Below are 16607 nucleotides of genomic sequence, written 5' to 3' on the forward strand. Positions count from 1 at the left end.
CTTCCTGGGGAAAAAAATTGGCCCCAGTGATCATCTGCTTATGGGTCTTGTAGTTTTTATTTCTCAGCACAAATTGGCCCCAGTGATCATCTGCTTATGGGTCTTGTAGTTTTTATTTCTCAGCACAAAAAGGCCCCAGTGATCATCTGCTTATGGGTCTTGTAGTTTTTATTTCTCAGCACAAATTGGCCCCAGTGATCATCTGCTTATGGGTCTTGTAGTTTTTATTTCTCAGCACAAAAAGGCCCCAGTGATCATCTGCTTATGGGTCTTGTAGTTTTTATTTCTCAGCACAAAAAGGCCCCAGTGATCATCTGCTTATGGGTCTTGTAGTTTTTATTTCTCAGCACAAATTGGCCCCAGTGATCATCTGCTTATGGGTCTTGTAGTTTTTATTTCTCAGCACAAAAAGGCCCCAGTGATCATCTGCTTATGGGTCTTGTAGTTTTTATTTCTCAGCACAAAAGGCCCCAGTGATCATCTGCTTATGGGTCTTGTAGTTTTTATTTCTCAGCACAAAAAGGCCCCAGTGATCATCTGCTTATGGGTCTTGTAGTTTTTATTTCTCAGCACAAAAAGGCCCCAGTGATCATCTGCTTATGGGTCTTGTAGTTTTTATTTCTCAGCACAAAAAGGCCCCAGTGATCATCTGCTTATGGGTCTTGTAGTTTTTATTTCTCAGCACAAAAAGGCCCCAGTGATCATCTGCTTATGGGTCTTGTAGTTTTTATTTCTCAGCACAAAAAGGCCCCAGTGATCATCTGCTTATGGGTCTTGTAGTTTTTATTTCTCAGCACAAAAGGCCCCAGTGATCATCTGCTTATGGGTCTTGTAGTGTTTATCTCTCAGCACAAAGAGAGCCCACAGCAAACATGATTACCAAGAAGTTAGTAGAGAAGTTCAGTGTTCAACTACAGCCATCTAGTGGACTGCCCTGTTAATGCAACAAGACCAGCTGGCAGTGATGTCGGACTGGGTTAGACAAACAGTCGCCACATTGATACCAACCACATTAGTCCTACATGCTGGAACAATCTTATATCATCATGAAAAGACGGAAATCATCATGTGCTGGGCAGAGGAATGCGAAATGATGAACTCCTTATAATCAAAGCCGTCTTTTTAGATCTCACGACTTTCTTAATGTATTATTCATGAACATGTCTCAATGTTTTATGTTGAAATCCTCACATGTTGATGAAACCGGATAACAATATGGTTTAAGGGCTGGCTCAACCCCTAAGCTGCATTCCAATGTCCACACTAGTACGACACTTAGTATGATAAGTGGTATGGTAGTATGGAGATTGGAACAGGGCCGAAATAGTCTAGTTCAACAGCCACTTTGTCTACAATGTGTTGTCCCAAATGAAACCCTTTATAGTGCACTACTTTTTACCAGGCCCCTGGTTGAAGTAGTGCACTATACAGTGAATATGGTCTAATTTGGGACGCAAGCCACAGACCCGCCTACACCAGAACCAATGTCACATTGAATCTCTGTGATTCCTGTGGGTTTAAAAAACAGTCCATCTAGACTATCTGGTTGTATAAAAAAATGAAAAACATCCTGTTAGTGAAATGTTTTAGTACATCTCTCCACAGCGAGGAGGAGTGACATGACTCTGACTGAACACCACCAGTCTATTTTAGTTCATTGGATTGGATGTCCGAAAGACCCGACTGTAAAAAGCCCAGATCTGTCTGAGTAACATCCTGCACTGCGGCCATGTTAAGTACACACACACACACATTGTCACACACACACATTCTCAGTTCCTGCTCTAACCAACTCTCTGTCTCCTCATAAATGCCGTAGAACTGAGTGATCGAGAGCTGAAATATCACTTCTCTAAATATATTATTTGCAACATTGCCCTTGTGGTTTGACTTTAAAAGGACTGGCGTCTCCTACATTTGAAATGTGTGTGTTTGTAATCTTCCAGCCATTTGTACATGAATATATTTCCACTGTAGTGGAAGTACTGGGGAGTAGAGACAAGACTTGTGACATCATAGTCACAAATATCCCTCGTCATTTACATTCCTACCGGATGTATATTTCTCCCCAATGCACACCAGAGTAGAACATACAGTAGAAACAGAATCAATGTCCAAATGTATATCCAAGGAGTAGTTCTGACTGCTTATGCGTTAGTTTGCAACATGGTCTCATGAGGTACACGTTCCATTTCAATGTACAGCAGTTGTATATATAGAGATTTTTTTGTTGCAGTAAAAAGATTGTTATGTAAGATTGTCACAAGTCACATTCCTGTGAGATTTCCTGTGCGGTTGGGCTATTGTAGGCGTTGTGCTAACAGAATTTTCCACAACATAATTGATTAGGGGAATGCTTAGGAAAGTAAATCTCACTAGACAACGTGGTCAACCAATGGGCCACTTGACTTGGGGCACAAAAAATAACAATTCTAAACCAAAGCAGCAGCACATAAAACAATACTAAGATTAACATCTACACTCTGAATTCCACAACATATTGGCTGTGTCAGAAATAGCAGCCTATTCACTATATAGTGCACCAATGGGCCCTGGTCAAAAGTAGTGCATTATATGGTGAACAGGGAGCCATTTGGGACGTTGGTCCTGGTTTATCAGCCAGTTGTAGAGGTGTAACCCTACACTATGTGGCCAGGGCTCACAGGGCTGTGGTGGAATGGTAATAAACAGGACTATTGGGACTATTAACACAACCCAGTCCATTAACAAACAATTAACATACTATTACTATTTTACCAGACAAGCCTTCTCATCTCACTGTATGTTTACAGGAGGATGTCCCAGGAGTGAGAGAGAGGGAGAGTGTGTGGTTTACAGGAAGATGTCCTAGGAGTGAGAGAGAGGGAGAGTGTGTGTGGTTTACAGGAAGATGTCCTAGGAGAGAGAGAGAGAGGGAGTGTGTGTGGTTTATAGTAAGATGTCCTAGGAGTGAGAGTGGGAGAGAGAGAGGGAGTGTGTGTGGTTTAAAGGAGAATGTCCTAGGAGTGAGTGAGAGAGAGGGAGTGTGTGTGGTTTAAAGTAAGATGTCCTAGGAGTGAGAGAGAGAGGGAGAGAGGAGCAGTGTGTGTGTGTGTGGTTTAAAGGAGGATGTCCTAGGGGTGTTTGAACATGGAGGGAAGAGGAGGAGAGAGGACTGGTGTAATGGTCTGGATGGAGGGAAGAGGAGGAGAGAGGACTGGTGTAATGGTCTGGATGGAGGGAAGAGGAGGAGGAGGAGAGAGGACTGGTGTAATGGTCTGGATGGAGGGAAGAGGAGGAGAGAGGACTGGTGTAATGGTCTGGATGGAGGGAAGAGGAGGAGGAGGAGAGAGGACTGGTGTAATGGTCTGGATGGAGGGAAGAGGAGGAGAGAGGACTGGTGTAATGGTCTGGATGGAGGGAAGAGGAGGAGAGAGGACTGGTGTAATGGTCTGGATGGAGGGAAGGGGAGGAGAGGACTGGTGTAATGGTCTGGATGGAGGGAAGGGGAGGAGAGAGGACTGGTGTAATGGTCTGGATGGAGGGAAGAGGAGGAGGAGGAGAGTTGTTGTTGGTCACATACACATGGTTAGCAGATGTTAATGCGAGTGTAGTGAAATGCTTGTGCTTCTAGTTCCGACCATGCAGTAATATCTAACAAGTAATCTAACAATTTCACAACAACTACCTTATACACACAAGTGTAAAGGAATTAATAAAAATATGTACATAAAAATATATGGATGAGCGATGGCCGAACGGCATAGACAAGATGCAGTAGATGGTATAGAGTACAGTATATACATATGAGATGAGTAATGTAGTGTATGTAAACATTATATTAAGTGGCATTGTTTAAAATGACTAGTGATACATTTATTACATCCATTTTATATTAGCCATTAGTGGCTAGAGATGAGTCTGTTGGCAGCAGCCACTCAATGTTAGTCATGGCTGTTTAACAGTCTGATGGCCACCGGTGATGTGTTGTGCAGACCTCACTACCCTCTGGAGAGCCTTACGGTTGTGGGCGGAGCAGTTGCCGTACCAGGCGGTGATACAGCCTGACAGGATGCTCTTGATTGTGCATCTGTAAAAGTTTGTGTGTTTTTGGTGACAAGCCAAATTTCTTCAGCCTCCTGAGGTTGAAGAGGCGCTGCTGTGCCTTCTTCACAATGCTGTCTGTGTGGGTGGACCAATTCAGTTTGTCCGTGATGTGTACGCCGAGGAACTTAAAACTTTCTACCTTCTCCACTACTGTCCCGAGGGGAGGAGGAGGTAGAAAGGGAGAGAGGACTGGAGAAATGGTCTGGAGAAGGTGGAAAGGGAATAGAGATGTCACACCCTGACCATAGTTTGCTTTGTATGTTTCTATGTTTTGTTTGATTAGGGTGTGATCTGAGTGGGCATTCTATGTTGTGTGTCTAGTTTGTCTGTTTCTGTGTTTGGCCTGATATGGTTCTCAATCAGAGGCAGGTGTTAGTCATTGTTTCTGATTGGGAACCATATTTAGGTAGCCTGTTTGGTGTTGGGTTTTGTGGGTGATTGTCTCCTGTGTCAGTGTTTGTTCCACACGGGACTGTTTCAGGTTTACACGTTTGTTGTTTTTGTAGTTTATTCATGTATAGTTTTCTTATTAAAAACAAACATGAATTTCAACCACGCTGCATTTTGGTCCTCCTCTCCTTCGACGGAAGAATCCCGTTACAAGAGAGGATTAGATGGAGAGCAGGGTTGGGGAATAACAGATTACATGTAATCTGATTACAAAAAATGTCATCAGTTGTGTCCTAATAAAAAATATCGTAATCAGATTACAGATTGTTTTCAAAAACGACAAGATTACTTATTGGATTACTTTTAAATTCAGAAACGATGTTTGCAACAAAAAAAAAACATGATGACACCTTTCTGTTTTCTCAAAAAGGCGCAAGTTTAAGTTTGTCCCACTTTAGCAAGTCAGAGACCACTATGATGACACACCAAATGATGACCACTAATCAGAGACCACTATGATGACACACCAAATGATGACCACCAATCAGAGACCACTATGATGACACACCAAATGATGACCACCAATCAGAGACCACTACGATGACACACCAATCAGAGACCACTATGATGACACACCAAATGATGACCACCAATCAGAGACCACTATGATGACACACCAAATGATGACCACCAATCAGAGACCACTATGATGACACACCAAATGATGACCACCAATCAGAGATCACTACGATGACACACAAAATGTGTTTGATGGATGTTTTATGTCTTCTAACGCTTCTTAATTAAGGAGCAAATAATCAGATTACGTTACTGAGTTTGAGTAATCCAAAAGTTACGTCACTGATTACAATTTTGGACAGGTAACTAGTAACTGTAACGGATTACATTTAGAAAGTAACCTACCCAACCCTGGAGAGACAACCTGATTGCAACATGAGGAGAAAGACAGCTTTCTGCAGCTGGTCTCAGTCTGGGGCGTGTTGAGACAGAGTTAGGATGTGGGCAAAGGCACGAGGCCCTACGAACTCATTCACACTAGAATGTCTGCTTAATGGTTCCTATTCTATGATCTGGGATCAGGGTGGACAGTAGGACTATATAGCTCAGGAAAACTCCCAGTCTCAGAGAGAGAGAGAGAGAGGGGGAGGAGAGGTAGGGAGATAGAGAGGAAGGGAGGGAGAAAGAGGGGGATAGAGAGAGAGAGAGAGGGAGGGAGGAGATGGAGAAGGAGGGAGAGCGGGAAGAGATAGAGAGGGAGGAGAGGGAGATGGAGAAGGAGGGAGAGCAGGAAGAGAGAGGGAGGGAGAGTGGGAAGAGATAGAGAGGGAGGAGAGGGAGATGGAGAAGGAGGGAGAGCGGGAAGAGATAGAAAGGGAGGAGAGGGAGATGGAGAAGGAGGGAGAGCGGGAAGAGAGGGAGATGGAGAAGGAGGGAGAGCGGGAATAGCGAGGGAGGAGAGGGAGATGGAGAAGGAGGGAGAGCGGGAAGAGAGAGGGAGGAGAGGGAGATGGAGAAGGAGGGAGAGCGGGAAGAGAGAGAGGGAGATGGAGAAGGAGGGAGAGCGGGAAGAGAGAGGGAGGGAGGAGATGGAGAAGGAGGGAGAGCGGGAAGAGAGAGGGAGGGAGGAGATGGAGAAGGAGGGAGAGCGGGAAGAGAGAGAGAGGGAGGAGAGGGAGATGGAGAAGGAGGGAGAGCGGGAAGAGGGAGGGAGGAGAGGGAGAGCGGGAAGAGAGAGAGAAGGCCCATTATGACCTCAGTAAGTCCCAGTGGAACATGTATTTGTCTTTGCTTGAAAGTAGGATTTATTTTCCTAGCTGTAAGAGTAGGGTTATGTTTGGCACGGAAACATGTTTGGAAGAATAGCAGAAAAAATAAACGTTTCAAGGCTTGAGGTTTTTTAATGTTCGATGTTTGCCTGGAGACTGAATAAGGAGTTCTCATTCTCTCTTGATGAGTTTCGTTACTTACATTTGAAATAATTGCATTATATCTGAATCATAACCACATCGTTATCCAGGAGAAAGAGAGATGGAGAGAGAGTCAGAGGGATTGAGGAAGATAAGAGAGGAAGTGAAATAGAGCAAAAGGGAGGGAAAGAGAGAGATGGAATGAAAAGAGAGATGGAAAGAAAGGGAAAGAGAGAGAGAGGGATTGAGGAAGAGATGGAGAAGAGAGGGAAAGAGAGAGAGGGATTGAGGAAGAGATGGAGAAAAGAGGGCAGCGGTTGTATCAGATTTCCTCCACTGGGTGTAGATGTGGTCTTAGATTTCTCTCTGGGCTGCTGATTAACGTCTGTGTGTGTGTGCGTGAGTGTGTGAATGAGTGTGTGTGTTTGCGTGTGTGTCTGTGTGTGTGTTTGTGCCCGAGCAGAGGCGAGGAACTTCAGATTTAATTTCCCCCAGCACCAGATATTACACCCCTTCTCCCTCCCCCTCCTCCCTCTCATTGTGGTTTATTGGAATGGGGTGTTTGTGATGCAATAAAACATGGGGGATGTGTTAGTGTGGAATTGTTAATCTATACATTTGTCTCTCTCTCTCCATTTATCCCTCTCTCTCTCCATCTATCCCTCTCTCTCTCCATCTATCCCTCTCTCTCTCCATCCATATCCCTCTCTCTCCATCTATCCCTCTCTCTCTCTCTCTCTATCTCCATCTATCCCCCTCTCTCTCTCTCTATATATATATATATATATATCTCTCTCTCTCTCCATCTATCCCTCTCTCTCTGTCTCTCTCTCTCTCTCTCCATCTATCCCTCTCTCTCCATCTATCCCTCTCTCTCCATCTATCCCTCTCTCTCTCCATCTATCCCTCTCTCTCTCCATCTATCCCTCTTTCTTTCTCTCTCTCTCGCTCCTCTCTGTGTCTCTTTCCGCCTGTTTCAGAGCTTTGATTAATCACTTCAGGGGAGTCCTGATGATGATGGTAACACACTGTAAAATCATGTTTATCATCACATTGGAGAGAGAATGTCCTTTGGGGCTACAGTTACTGGGAAGGTTGGGAAGGGAAGGGAGATGAGGAAGAGATGGATGGAGAAAGCCAAAGAAAGTTAAGTGGGAGAGGGAGTAGGTTGTTGGCTCAATAAAACATATTGAATATGTAGAATTTATTTGATTATATCATAACTTTACAAAGTCACTTTAGATAAGTGTTAGATTATGTTATTATTGTTATTGTAGTACTTTATCACACCTCCTAAATCCATATATTGAACAATAGAAGTCTTTGTCCTATAGCTTCAGTGTGTTATTGGAGAGCTATAACAGTAATGATCCACATGGTGAAGAATAACTTTTCTAAAGAGAACACATCCTGTCATGTGGTCTGCGTCCTGCGACTGGAGCCGTGTGTCGGGGAGAGGGTACTGTCACGTGCTCCCTCTCCGGCCTCTAGGTTGCCAGGCTGCTCGTTAGGGAGCACACCTGTCACCAGCGTTACGCGCATAATGACACTCACCTGGACTCCATCACCTCCTTGATGACCTTCCCTTAATATGTCTCTCCCTTTGGTTCCTTCTCTTAATATGTCTCTCCCTTTGGTTCCTTCCCTATATATGTCTCTCCCTTTGGTTCCTTCTCTTAATATGTCTCTCCCTTTGGTTCCTTCTCTTAATATGTCTCTCCCTTTGGTTCCTTCTCTTAATATGTCTCTCCCTTTGGTTCCTTCTCTTAATATGTCTCTCCCTTTGGTTCCTTCTCTTAATATGTCTCTCCCTTTGGTTCCTTCTCTTAATATGTCTCTCCCTTTGGTTCCTTCTCTTAATATGTCTCTCCCTTTGGTTCCTTCTTCATTAATATGTCTCTCCCTTTGGTTCCTTCTCTTAATATGTCTCTCCCTTTGGTTCCTTCTCTTAATATGTCTCTCCCTTTGGTTCCTTCTCTTAATATGTCTCTTAATATGTCTCTCCCTTTGGTTCCTTCTCTTAATATGTCTCTCCCTTTGGTTCCTTCTCTTAATATGTTCCTTCTCTTAATATGTCTCTCCCTTTGGTTCCTTCTCTTAATATGTCTCTCCCTTTGGTTCCTTCTCTTTATATGTCTCTCCCTTTGGTTCCTTCTCTTAATATGTCTCTCTCTTTGGTTCCTTCCATTAATATGTCTCTCCCTTTGGTTCCTTCTCTTAATATGTCTCTCTCTTTGGTTCCTTCTCTTTATGTCTCTCCCTTTGGTTCCTTCTCTTTATGTCTCTCACTTTGGTTCCTTCTCTTAATATGTCTCTCCCTTTGGTTCCTTCTCTATATATGTCTCTCCCTTTGGTTCCTTCTCTTAATATGTCTCTCCCTTTGGTTCCTTCTCTTTATGTCTCTCCCTTTGGTTCCTTCTCTTAATATGTCTCTCCCTTTGGTTCCTTCTCTTAATATGTCTCTCCCTTTGGTTCCTTCTCTTAATATGTCTCTCCCTTTGGTTCCTTCTCTTAATATGTCTCTCCCTTTGGTTCCTTCTCTTAATATGTCTCTCCCTTTGGTTCCTTCTCTTAATATGTCTCTCCCTTTGGTTCCTTCTCTTAATATGTCTCTCCCTTTGGTTCCTTCCCTTTATATGTCTCTCCCTTTGGTTCCTTCTCTTAATATGTCTCTCCCTTTGGTTCCTTCTCTTAATATGTCTCTCCCTTTGGTTCCTTCTCTTAAAATGTCTCTCCCTTTGGTTCCTTCTCTTCATGTCTCTCCCTTTGGTTCCTTCTTCTCTTTATATGTCTCTCCCTTTGGTTCCTTTTCTTAATATATGTCTCTCCCTTTGGTTCCTTCTCTTAATATGTCTCTCCCTTTGGTTCCTTCCCTAATATGTCTCTCCCTTTGGTCTCCTTCCCTTTGGTTCCTTCTCTTAATATGTCTCTCCCTTTGGTTCCTTCTCTTAATATGTCTCTTCTCTTAATATGTCTCTCCCTTTGGTTCCTTCCCTTAATATGTCTCTCCCTTTGGTTCCTTCTCTTAATATGTCTCTCCCTTTGGTTCCTTCTTTGGTTCCTTCCCTTTATATGTCTCTCTTTATATGTCTCTCCCTTTGGTCTCTCCCTTTGGTTCCTTCTCTTAATATGTCTCTCCCTTTGGTTCCTTCCCTTAATATGTCTCTCCCTTTGGTTCCTTCTCTTAATATGTCTCTTCTCTTAATATGTCTCTCCCTTTGGTTCCTTCCCTTAATATGTCTCTCCCTTTGGTTTCCTTTTCTTAATATGTCTCTCCCTTTGGTTCCTTCTCTTAATATGTCTCTCCCTTTGGTTCCTTCTCTTTATATGTCTCTCCCTTTGGTTCCTTCTCTTTATATGTCTCTCCCTTTGGTTCCTTCTCTTAATATGTCTCTCCCTTTGGTTCCTTCTCTTAATATGTCTCTCCCTTTGGTTCCTTCTCTTTATATTCCTTCTCTTAATATGTCTCTCCCTTTGGTTCCTTCTCTTAATATGTCTCTCCCTTTGGTTCCTTCTCTTATATGTCTCTCCCTTTGGTTCCTTCCCTTTATATGTTCCTCTATATATGTCTCTCCCTTTGGTTCTTCTCTATATATGTCTCTCCCTTTGGTTCCTTCTCTTAATATGTCTCTCCCTTTGGTTCCTTCTCTTAATATGTCTCTCCCTTTGGTTCCTTCTCTTTATATGTCTCTTCTCTTAATATGTCTCTCCCTTTGGTTCCTTCTCTTAATATGTCTCTCCCTTTGGTTCCTTCTCTTAATATGTCTCTCCCTTTGGTTCCTTCTCTTAATATGTCTCTCCCTTTGGTTCCTTCTCTTAATATGTCTCTCCCTTTGGTTCCTTTTCTTAATATGTCTCTTCTCTTAATATGTCTCTCCCTTTGGTTCCTTCTCTTAATATGTCTCTCCCTTTGGTTCCTTCTCTTTATATGTCTCTCCCTTTGGTTCCTTCTCTTAATATGTCTCTCCCTTTGGTTCCTTCTCTTAATATGTCTCTCCCTTTGGTTCCTTCTCTTAATATGTCTCTCTCTTTGGTTCCTTCTCTTAATATGTCTCTCCCTTTGGTTCCTTCTCTTCATGTCTCTCCCTTTGGTTCCTTCTCTTAATATGTCTCTCCCTTTGGTTCCTTCTCTTTATATGTCTCTCCCTTTGGTTCCTTCTCTTAATATGTCTCTCCCTTTGGTTCCTTCTCTTAATATGTCTCTCCCTTTGGTTCCTTCTCTTAATATGTCTCTTCTCTTAATATGTCTCTCCCTTTGGTTCCTTCTCTTCATGTCTCTCCCTTTGGTTCCTTCTCTTAATATGTCTCTCCCTTTGGTTCCTTCCCTTTATATGTCTCTTCTCTATATATGTCTCTCCCTTTGGTTCCTTCTCTTTATGTCTCTCCCTTTGGTTCCTTCTCTTAATATGTCTCTCCCTTTGGTTCCTTCTCTTTATGTCTCTCCCTTTGGTTCCTTCTCTTAATATGTCTCTCCCTTTGGTTCCTTCTCTTAATATGTCTCTCCCTTTGGTTCCTTCTCTTTATATGTCTCTCTCTTTGGTTCCTTCTCTTAATATGTCTCTCCCTTTGGTTCCTTCTCTTAATATGTCTCTCCCTTTGGTTCCTTCCCTTTATATGTCTCTTCTCTATAAATGTCTCTCCCTTTGGTTCCTTCTCTTTATGTCTCTCCCTTTGGTTCCTTCTCTTAATATGTCTCTCCCTTTGATTCCTTCTCTTTATATGTCTCTCCCTTTGGTTCCTTCTCTTAATATGTCTCTCCCTTTGGTTCCTTCTCTATATATGTCTCTCCCTTTGGTTCCTTCTCTTCATGTCTCTCCCTTTGGTTCCTTCTCTTAATATGTCTCTCCCTTTGGTTCCTTCTCTTAATATGTCTCTCTCTTTGGTTCCTTCTCTTAATATGTCTCTCCCTTTGGTTCCTTCTCTATATATGTCTCTCCCTTTGGTTCCTTCTCTTAATATGTCTCTCCCTTTGGTTCCTTCTCTTAATATGTCTCTCCCTTTGGTTCCTTCTCTTAATATGTCTCTCCCTTTGGTTCCTTCTCTTAATATGTCTCTCCCTTTGGTTCCTTCTCTTAATATGTCTCTCCCTTTGGTTCCTTCTCTTTATATGTCTCTCCCTTTGGTTCCTTCTCTTAATATGTCTCTCCCTTTGGTTCCTTCTCTTTATGTCTCTCCCTTTGGTTCCTTCTCTTAATATGTCTCTCCCTTTGGTTCCTTCTCTTAATATGTCTCTCCCTTTGGTTCCTTCTCTTTATATGTCTCTCCCTTTGGTTCCTTCTCTTAATATGTCTCTCCCTTTGGTTCCTTCTCTTAATATGTCTCTCCCTTTGGTTCCTTCCATTAATATGTCTCTCCCTTTGGTTCCTTCTCTTAATATGTCTCTCCCTTTGGTTCCTTCTCTTAATATGTCTCTCCCTTTGGTTCCTTCTCTTAATATGTCTCTCCCTTTGGTTCCTTCTCTTAATATGTCTCTCCCTTTGGTTCCTTCCCTTTAATATGTCTCTCCCTTTGGTTCCTTCTCTTAATATGTCTCTCCCTTTGGTTCCTTCTCTTTATATGTCTCTCCCTTTGGTTCCTTCTCTTAATATGTCTCTCCCTTTGGTTCCTTCTCTTAATATGTCTCTCCCTTTGGTTCCTTCTCTTAATATGTCTCTCCCTTTGGTTCCTTCTCTTAATATGTCTCTCCCTTTGGTTCCTTCTCTTAATATGTCTCTCCCTTTGGTTCCTTCTCTTAATATGTCTCTCCCTTTGGTTCCTTCTCTTAATATGTCTCTCCCTTTGGTTCCTTCTCTTAATATGTCTCTCCCTTTGGTTCCTTCTCTTAATATGTCTCTCCCTTTGGTTCCTTCTCTTTATATGTCTCTCCCTTTGGTTCCTTCTCTTAATATGTCTCTCCCTTTGGTTCCTTCTCTTAATATGTCTCTCCCTTTGGTTCCTTCTCTTAATATGTCTCTCCCTTTGGTTCCTTCTCTTAATATGTCTCTCCCTTTGGTTCCTTCTCTTAATATGTCTCTCCCTTTGGTTCCTTCTCTTTATATGTCTCTCCCTTTGGTTCCTTCTCTTAATATGTCTCTCCCTTTGGTTCCTTCTCTTCATGTCTCTCCCTTTGGTTCCTTCTCTTAATATGTCTCTCCCTTTGGTTCCTTCTCTTTATATGTCTCTCCCTTTGGTTCCTTCTCTTCATGTCTCTCCCTTTGGTTCCTTTTCTTAATATGTCTCTCCCTTTGGTTCCTTCTCTTAATATGTCTCTCCCTTTGGTTCCTTCTCTTAATATGTCTCTCCCTTTGGTTCCTTCTCTTAATATGTCTCTCCCTTTGGTTCCTTCCCTTTATATGTCTCTCCCTTTGGTTCCTTCTCTTAATATGTCTCTCTCTTTGGTTCCTTCTCTTAATATGTCTCTCTCTTTGGTTCCTTCTCTATATATGTCTCTCCCCTTGGTTCCTTCCCTTAATATGTCTCTCCCTTTGGTTCCTTCTCTATATATGTCTCTCCCTTTGGTTCCTTCTCTTAATATGTCTCCCCCTTTGGTTCCTCCCGGAAGGTTGCAAGTTCAAATCCCCGAGCTGACAAGGTACAAATCTGTCATTCTGCCCCTGAACAGACAGTTAACCCACTAGGGTTATTGAAAATAAGAATTTGTTCTTAACTGACTTGTCTAGTTAAGTAAAAAGGTTTGGGATAGGTTTAAAACAAAAATATAAAAAACAACTTTCTATCACTGGATTCAATCTTTTGCCCTTTGGAATCAGAAGCAGATGCCTATCCAATTCAATTCAAGGGCTTTATTGGCATGGGAAACATGTGTTAACATTGCCAAAGCAAGTGAGGTAGACAACATACAAAATGAAAAACAACAAAAATTAACAGTAAACATTACACATACAGAGGTTTCAAAACAGTAAAGACATTACAAATTTCATATTATATATATATACAGTGTTTTAACAATGTACAAATGGTTAAAGGACACAAGATAAAATAAATAAGCATAAATATGGGTTGTATTTACAATGGTGTTTGTTCTTCACTGGTTGCCCTTTTCTTGTGGTAACAGGTCACAAATCTTGCTGCTGTGATGGCACACTGTGGAATTTCACCCAGTAGATATGGGAGTTTATCAAAATTGGGTTTGTTTTTGAATTCTTTGTGGATCTGTGTAATCTGAGGGAAATATGTGTATCTAATATGGTCATAACATTTGTCAGGAGGTTAGGAAGTGCCGCTCAGTTTCCACCTCATTTTGTGGGCAGTGTTCACATAGCCTGTCTTCTCTTGAGAGCCATGTCTGCCTACGGCGGCCTGTCTCTCTCTCCTCTCTCTGTCTCTCTCTCTCTCTGTCTCTCTCGCTCTCTCTCCTCTCTGTCTCTCTGTCTGTCTCTCTCCTCTCTCTCTCCTACCTCTGTCTCTCTCCTCTCTCTCAATTCGGACAGGCAGACCACCATAGTGCCTGTGCCCAAGAACACCAAGGTAACCTGCCTAAATGACTACCGACCCGTAGCACTCACGTCTGTAGCCATGAAGTGCTTTGAAAGGCTGGTCATGGCTCATGTCAACATCATTATCCCAGAAACCCTAGATCCACTCCAATTTGCTTACCGCCCCAACAGATCCACAGATTTTGCAATCTCTATTGCACTCAACACTGCCCTTTCCCACCTGGACAAAAGGAACACCTATGTGAGAATGCTATTTAAGTTCCTTGGTGTCCACATCACCAACAAACTAACATGGTCCAAGCACACAAGACAGTCTCGAAGAGGGCACAACAAAACCTATTCCCCCTCAGGAGACTGAAAATATTTGGCATTGGTCCTCAGATCCTCAAAAGGTTCTACAGCTGCACCATCGAGAGCATCACTGGCAAATGCTCAGCCTCCGACTGCAAGGCAATACAGAGAGTAGTGAGAACGGCCCAGTACATCACTGGGGCCAAGCTTCCTGCCATCAGGACCTCTATACCAGGCAGTGTCAGAGGAAGGCCCTAAGAATTGTCAAAGACTCCAGCCACCCAAGTCATAGACTGTTCTCTCTGCTACCGCACGGCAAGCAGTACCGGAGCGCCAAGTCTAGGTCCAAGAGGCTTCTAAACAGCTTATACCCCCAAGCCATAAGACTCCAGAACACCTAATCAAATGGCTTCCAAGACTATTTGCATTGCCCCCCTCCCCCTCTTTTAAACCGCTGCTACTCTCTGTTGTTATCATCTATATTGCATAGTCACTGTAATTACTCTACCTACATGTACATATTACCTCAACTAACCGGTGCCCCCACACATTGACTCTGTACCGGTACCCCCTGTATATAGTCTCCACATTGACTCTGTACCGGTACCCCCTGTATATAGTCTCCACATTGACTCTGTACCGGTACCCCTGTATATAGCCTCCACATTGAATCTGTACCGGTTCGCCCTGTATATAGTCTCCACATTGACTCTGTACCGGTACCCCCTGTATATAGTCTTGCTGTTGTTATTTTACTGCTGCTCTTTAATTACTTGTTACTTTAATTTCTTATTTCTTATCCGTATTTTTTTAACTGCATTGTTGGTTAGGTAAGTAAGTAAACATTTCACTGTAAGGTCTACTACACCTGTTGTATTCAGCATTTCACTGTAAGGTCTACTACACCTGTTGTATTCAGCATTTCACTGTAAGGTCTACTACACCTGTTGTATTCAGCATTTCACTGTAAGGTCTACTACACCTGTTGTATTCAGCATTTCACTGTAAGGTCTACTACACCTGTTGTATTCAGCATTTCACTGTAAGGTCTACTACACCTGTTGTATTCAGCATTTCACTGTAAGGTCTACTACACCTGTTGTATTCAGCATTTCACTGTAAGGTCTACTACACCTGTTGTATTCAGCATTTCACTGTAAGGTCTACTACACCTGTTGTATTCAGCATTTCACTGTAAGGTCTACTACACCTGTTGTATTCAGCATTTCACTGTAAGGTCTACTACACCTGTTGTATTCGGCGCATGTGACAAATTGTATTTTATTTGATTTGTTCACAACACCCTAGCAAAACTGAAACCTTCTTAAAGGTAACAGCACTCTCTGTTGCCACTAGTGACCTGTTTCCACGTCATCTCCCAACATCCTCAGACATGGATGGACGTTGAATAAGGACTTGTACCACGGGTGACCTGTTTCCACGTCATCTCCCGACGTCCTCAGACATGGATGGACGTCGAATAAGGACTTGTACCACGGGTGACCTGTTTCCACGTCATCTCCCAACATCCTCAGACATGGATGGACGTCGAATAAGGACTTGTACCACGGGTGACCTGTTTCCACGTCATCTCCCAACATCCTCAGACATGGATGGACGTCGAATAAGGACTTGTACCACGGGTGACCTGTTTCCACGTCATCTTTCGACGTCCTCAGACATGGATGGACGTCGAATAAGGACTTGTACCACGGGTGACCTGTTTCCACGTCATCTCTCGACGTCCTCAGACATGGATGGACGTCGAATAAGGACTTGTACCACGGGTGACCTGGCTGTATATTCTCCTTCTACAGAATTACTAATGCAAGCTGATGCACGGCTGATCATTACAATACTATGTGTATGCTTGGGGGTCAACACACATTTCAATTTTAACAGAGGCAGAATATGCTTACCTTTGTCTGAGGTCTAGGCTCCCTTTTGAACAGGGAAGATCAGAACACACATAGGCTATGTTTACACAGGCACTCCAGTTTAGACCTTTTTTTCCACTTATTTGTATTTTTATCAATCAAATCAGATATTTTCACATCAGATCTTTTCCAGGGCTGATCTGATCGGTCAAAATATAAATTATTGAACAAAAAAAAAGATCCGAATTGGGTTGCCTGTCTAAACGCAGCTATTCACACACATTTTCACACACACACACTCACACACACACACACACACACACACACACACACACACATACACATACACACACACACATTTTCACACACCTAGTTGGATCCGGTCTATCTCTCTGAGGATCATATTGTTTTATGGGTCAAATGATTGAATTATTAATGCAACTGCAAAAAACAATCGTATCTTGTCAGCTGTGATTCCGACAGGATCCTCACACGTCTGCCCTCGAACACACACACACACACACACACAGACACACACACATACACACACGCACGCGCGCGCACACACACACACACACAGACAATACAATTTGATACCA

This window comes from Oncorhynchus clarkii, chromosome 31 (genome assembly GCF_045791955.1).
Source record: "Oncorhynchus clarkii lewisi isolate Uvic-CL-2024 chromosome 31, UVic_Ocla_1.0, whole genome shotgun sequence".
Lineage (NCBI taxonomy): Eukaryota > Metazoa > Chordata > Actinopteri > Salmoniformes > Salmonidae > Oncorhynchus > Oncorhynchus clarkii.